Raw genomic sequence first — 6,557 nt, 5'->3', positions numbered from 1 at the left:
GCATGGTTCTAATGCTCACATTCTCTTTTGAGAGTTGACCTTTGAGCAGGGATTCTTAACAAAGATCCTGGAACTGAATTTAATATTCTGCATCTACCATACATTTTTCCTAAAGAGAGCATCCACAGCTGTCCTTAGACTCGTGAAGAGTTTTGGATCTCAAGAATAGTTGGCAGTCAGCGCCTACCAGACTTAGCCAAGGGTTTTGGAGCTGGAAGGTTTGTTAGATACCAAGCAGACTGCCATTCCCAGAAATCCTTGGGGATCATCCGGATGCCTGCTTGACACAGATCACTCCTGAAAATTGTGATTTAGGAGAACAAAGTGGTTTTTGAATAAGGACTCCAGTTACTACTCACTTACAGACAAGCTGCATCCTCATCCAAACTTCTCAATTCACACGTCAGGAAACAGACCCAGAGATCAGGACAGCTTGAAACAGCTTCCACTCATCTACCAAGGAGCCTCGCTTCCTTGTAAGACAAGTCTTCACCCCACTTCAACTAAGGGAGAGAAATGTCACTCCTTCCCACTACCCAGGCTCACACAAGGAGCACTATGAAAACAAAATCACACTTCTCTCTCTCTCTCTTTTTTTTTGAGACAGGGTCTCCCACTGTTGCCAAGGCCAGAGTGCCGTGGCGTGATCATAGCTCACTGCAACTTCAAACTCCTGGGCTCAAGCAATCCTCCTGCCTCAGCTCCCTGAGGAGCTGGGACTGCAGGTGTGCACCACCATGCCCAGCTAATTTTTCTATATTTTGTAGAGACAGGATCTCGCTTTTGCTCAGACTGCTCTCAAACTCCTGGCCTCAAGCCATCCTCCAGCCTCGGTCTTTCAAAGTGCTAGGATTACAGGCGGGAGCCACTGCGCCCAGCCAAAATCAGGCTTCTCTTAAGAGGAAAATAAAAGGCACAGCCATCTCTGTGTTAGCCCTTGAAATCTTAAAGAAGCCTAGACTGTTCTTGACAGAATAGCTGATACTTCACTACAGCGGGGGTGGGAGGGGTCCTCCTGCACACACACACACACACACACACACACACACACACTCTCATACTCCTACCAGCTAGTGTTACTATTTGAACAGCTGAGGCTATAGAACTAACACATTCAAGTGATATCCTACAAAAATGCAGACTTTTGCCCCATTCCCTAAAGCTACAGGCTAATTAGACAATGACCAGGGGACTTGACAGGGGATTCCAGCCCATGCCTTGTAGCTGTGTGAGCCCCAGGTGGGAGACACTCCTTTCCAGGCAGCTCTCGGCAGGCACCGAGTCTGCAGCAAGGGCAGGGCAGCAGGCAGCCGCAGCTGCAAGAACAGTCATCAAAGACATGCTTCGGGGACGCCCAAAACTGTCAGCTAAAGAATAATCAGACAAAAAAATCCAGAAGCATCTCTTATTGACCAGGGAAATTCTCTCTTTGTGCTTACAAAGGGCAGGCACAGATGTGTGTGTTTCTTTGGATTGTTTCCTGTTCACCAATCACAGAATCCTGATGTAGCAGAAAGTTGCAATAACCTTCCCAAAGTGTGTTGGGCAGCAGGCAGATTTTCCAAGGTGGCACACTGCAGCAGCTCCGTTTCCCAGAGAAAAAGACTATAAAACGACCCAGGTGGTCCCCTCGGGCCTGTGCTTGGCCCGAAACCTGGGAAACAATTCAGGTTTTCCATGTTTATCCCTCAGTATTATTTTTTGCACTCTCAGGGACTGTGGGTCAGAGTGAACATGCTTGGCTGTGTAAAACACAACAGCCGGGGATGTACTTGCCCCCTTTTTCTTGGGTTTCAGAGACAGCGCTAAAGTGTGGGCTACAGATTTTATGGGTCTGCTCACAAAATTGCTGGCTACAAAAAAAATGTCTGAATGCCTTTGGCATTGTATTTCCAGATCCAGGAAAGAAGTTATTGATTATTCCAATTTACATTTTACTTTTGAAGGCAACACAAATATACTCATTATCCTTTTAATTTGATAGGTAAACGAGAGACTGAAAAACTAGTGTGGAGAAAATTCTTTGTGTAAAATCAGAGTTCTGTTACCACTGACATACGAGCAAAAGGGAGGCCTCAGGACCTTTGCACGAGCCATTCCTTCTGTTTGCAGCTGTTTCCCAACCTCTGCATGGCTGCTATAACAGCACCCTGGTTTATTTTTTTCACACCACTTGAAAATAAAATTGTTTTTTAAAATGTTGTTCACTTGTTTATAATTTGCCTCTAAGAAAATGAAGACTCTGTCTTGTTTTATTCACCACCTCTCCCCAGCTCTGAAAACAATGCTGAGCAGGCACCAGCAAAGGCAGGTGCTCAAATATTTGTTGAAAGAAAGAATGAATGAATACTAACATTTTTCCAGAAGGCTTTGAGTTCATCACTGGGAGATTTCACCTGTTTCTGTACGAGGCAATTCAGATCTGGGAGTGAACTCGGGTCTGGCAGTGAGGCATGATTTCAGCTCAGTGTCTCTACACTCTCTACACTCCTGGCAGCCAGTTGACCCCAGGAAAGGTCAGCCTCCTGGGTAAGGACTGCACTCCAGCCAGCGTCACCACTTCCTAGCTCTGTGATATTGAGCAATCACTTAACCTTTCCTTACCTCAGCGTCTTCATCTGTGTATGGGGAGAATAACAATACCACTCTCACGCATTCCTCGTAAGAGATTCCAGGATACGCGTGAAGGACTAGCTGTTATCGTGATCCGGGTGTGACACTAAGTGCTTTATGTCACAGAGAGGTCAGGTAACTTGTTTGAGGCACTGGGTGAATAAAGGGAAGAGTGGGAACTCTTGGAACTCAATTCTAAACCACTCTTGATCACAGGGTTGCTGCCACATAGTACACGCTCCACAGATGAATGTGGCGAAACATTTCCATACAGCTAGTATCAATACTTGAGCTAATTGTGTCAGAAAGGCCTCCTTTGCCATCACAACTATTGTGGCTAGCTCTGACCTTTGCGTGCAGAGTGAACCTGGAATAGAAGGGGTGGTGCCCTGGGCTTGGGCTCGCTGCTGATGGGGTGCATGGTGCCACGTGAGCCATTTGATCTTATTGGGTAGAACCAGATGGTTTCCAGTGTTCCTTGCAGGCTTCTTTTCTACTCTAAGTATTGGTGATGTACACTTTGTTCCTTCAAGAGCTCCCCGCTTTATGTGTCCCATATAGTAAGGTGAACGCCACTTGGAAAGGCAATATTTATTCACAACTCATAGGGAACATTGGGAGTGGCATTTGTCCAACTCGTCCCTCCGAGATGGACGAGCAGGGGAATGTAACAGCAGGAACCTGAGCTCTACAGTCAAAACTAACAGCGTGACCCTGGACAAGTTACTTTACCTCTTCAGATTTTGAGTTTCTCGTGAGTTTATGGTGGTGTGAAAAGAGCCGATGCGTACAAAGCAGAGGCCGTGACCACAGTCTGCTCATGGCTGTGAGCACAGGCCCATGTGCAGGGGACAGAGCCAGCTTGCACGGTGCAGTGAGTGCCTGCCTCTCTGCTCTGCGGTGCAAGGAGGGACCTTGCAAATACCTGGGTTCACGGTGGAAGGGGAGTAGACACCTTGTCTCCAGACGCTGGCAGAAGCTGAGTGTGCTTTTGTGTACCAGCTTGCCTAAGTGACTCCTTGAGTGCCTCTAATCTCCCTTTGGGGAACTTGTTAAGCTTCTACAAAGATCCAGCTGGGATTTAGTTTCTCAGCATTAACTGCGATTAATGGGCTTCTGCCTCCACAGATGGGAAAGTGAATGGACTCAGTTCATGATCCAGGGTCCAGACTTTGAGAGAAGAGCCCTTACATGACCCCCGGGTGTGGAAAGCCACGAGGTGCAGAGTGTGGAAACTACCCTGAGCCCTACTCACTGCAGTTCTTCAGAGAGTATGGCATATTTTCCACCCAGCAGCTTTCCCCCAAGAGGAATGAGGGTGGAGAAGTAGGTACAATGGACTGAATATTTGTGTTCCCCCCAAATTCACATGCTGAAGCTCTAATCCCAACACGATGGTATTAGGAGGTGGGGATCTTGGGAGCTGATTAGGTTATGAGGGTGGAGCCCTTAAATATGGAATTAGTGCCTTTATAAAAGGGACCCAAGAGAGCTCTTGCCTCCCTTCTGCCATGTGAGAACCCAGTGAGAAGTCAGGACCTGCAAGTGGAAGAGGGTCCTCACCAGAACCTGACCATGCTGCACCCTGATCTTGGACTTCCAGCTGCCAGAACTGTGGGAAATAAATCTGTGTTGTTTATAAGCCACCCGGTCTATGGTACTTTGATACCGCAGCCCCAATGGGCTAAGACAGCGGGAAGGGAAAGAACCCTAAACGAGGCGCTGCGAAGAGGTTCGACGTCACTGGGTAGAGTCAGGTGGTCCCAATGCCTCCTCGCGTTCTCCTCTTCCTAAGTGCTGGTGATGACAGGTGGAAGGCAACAGCTGGGGTCCAAGACGAAGATACCTTCTCTTAGGAAGGTTTTGACAATCATAATCCCTTATATTTGAGTAGCACTGTTATAAAATGCCTTCCTACAATTTCTCACGCTGCACTGCGAGGAATAGAGGGTCATGGGCTAAACCTCCACAATTCAGGGATGGGGGTGAGGACAGGGGACTCTGCATGGCTAAACCATGTGACCATGGGCCCCCAGCTGATCCCAGGGGAATCATTCTTTCCAATGTGGGATTACTCAATAGTATCATTGCCGGAGAGCCAGCACTCAGTGCTGAAGGAGCTAGGAGCCTGCCACCAGCCTGTCCTTCCCAACCCTCGGTAGCCCACCAGAAACACCCTCAGACAGACAGGTAAAGATGCACAGGTAAAAGGAACCTGTGGTAAAGTGGGGAGCTAGCCAGGGAAACCCACTGTTTCCACCCTTCTGTGGTTGGACTTGCACGTGCATGTGTGGTATGATTGGCACGTTTACTTTTTCTAAAACCTAAAGCTCTAAAACGAGATCCTATTAATCATTGTGACAGCGCGGGAGGTGAGGCAGGGGACAGGGCCTCACACATCCTTGGGGACGAGGGGAACCCCTTGCAGTGCCACTCACACCTGCCCCGAGAGCCAGGTGAGGCAGGCGAGAGAGTGCTGACAGCTTCTTACTTAAGCAGGAGAGGAACACAGGCCACATATTGAAAACTGTGGTCCTTGAGAATGTGTTCTAAAGAGAGAAAAAAAAATGTGGATAATAAGCTTAAAAACTGGCAGAAGTGACTACTGCGCCTCTAAGTGTATTATGTATGAAAAAGACAGGGCTCTCTGAAAGGCAGCCGCCTGTGGAGTTCAATATCATCGGGCACCTCGCTGTGAGGCACCCTCCTTCCTTATTATTTCAGCTCTTTCCTAGATGCATTTGATTGCTTAAAGTAATTCAAATAACAATGAGGTCTCACATGCCTATGAGAGGAGAGAACTAAAAAGTTGCAAAAGTAGAAAGCTGGGTGTGAATTCTTTACAAAATGGTTTTTGAGGCTGGTTGCTGGTTATCATTTTATATATACATATATATCTTCCTATATTTATCACCATCAAAAAATGCATCTCAAATGACTATTCAGAGGGGCACCACTACTAGCCATTGACAGCACAAGCCTTAGGACCAGACTGTGTGGCCCTGGCTCCCCACTTTCGCCAGCTGTGAGACGTTGGGCAAGCTACTTAACCTCTCTGTGCCTGTGTCCTCCCTCACCTGTACAGGGAGATAGTGGTGACTCCCTCACAGGGTTATTAGCAGGATTAGATGGATTATTACATGTAAAGCAGTTAAAACGGTGTCTGGCACGCAGCCAGAATAGTCCTTCAAATTAATCGACTATTTACTGTAGTTTTTCTTGGCATTATGAGATTCTGATGCTATTACACGTCTGGAACCAGTTTGTTCAATTTCTCTAATTTCATTTACATTCTGAAGCAATACAACACTGTTGTAGGTAAATCTTTTTGAAACACTCTATTAAACTCATTGGCATTCTGGGCATGGGGAAGTGTGAGGGTTTGGAAGGTGCTGGACATGGAGAGAGGGTCTCCCGGGACCCTGGAACAGAAACCCCTTTTGCACTGGGGAAACAAAGCAGGTGAATTCCAGCCTTTGCCATCCAGGGCGCTGCAAGCAGAAAGATTTCCAACCGGGGTTACCGAACATTTTTTAAATTATTTTAAGCCCCCAAAACCACACAGAGATTGGTGCTTTCATTGCAAATCGGATGAAGAACCACCAAACACCAACGGGAATGTAAAAATCTCATGGCTCAGATGCCTTCTGTCAAGTGAGCCCACATTTTCTTCTGATGTGTCACCTGAGCGATGACTCCTACTTCTGTTCAATGTGTTATGTACACAAGACTATCACAAGACGTGACCTGTCACAAATGCTCGAATTAAACCTGCCAATACACACGTCACCGGTAATTGCTTTTGCAGATTATTGCTTCAGATGCACTTTCTCCCACAGATGCTCCGGCTCTGTGCTTCTGCCGCAAAGCCAGAGGAGAGCTTGGTAGAACAGGAAACCTTGAGAAAGGCTCCAGGAACTAAGAGAAATTGGGTGTCAACGCAG

Source organism: Microcebus murinus, chromosome 8 (assembly GCF_040939455.1).
Source record: "Microcebus murinus isolate Inina chromosome 8, M.murinus_Inina_mat1.0, whole genome shotgun sequence".
NCBI lineage: Eukaryota > Metazoa > Chordata > Mammalia > Primates > Cheirogaleidae > Microcebus > Microcebus murinus.
Note: the sequence above shows the minus strand (reverse complement) of the source record.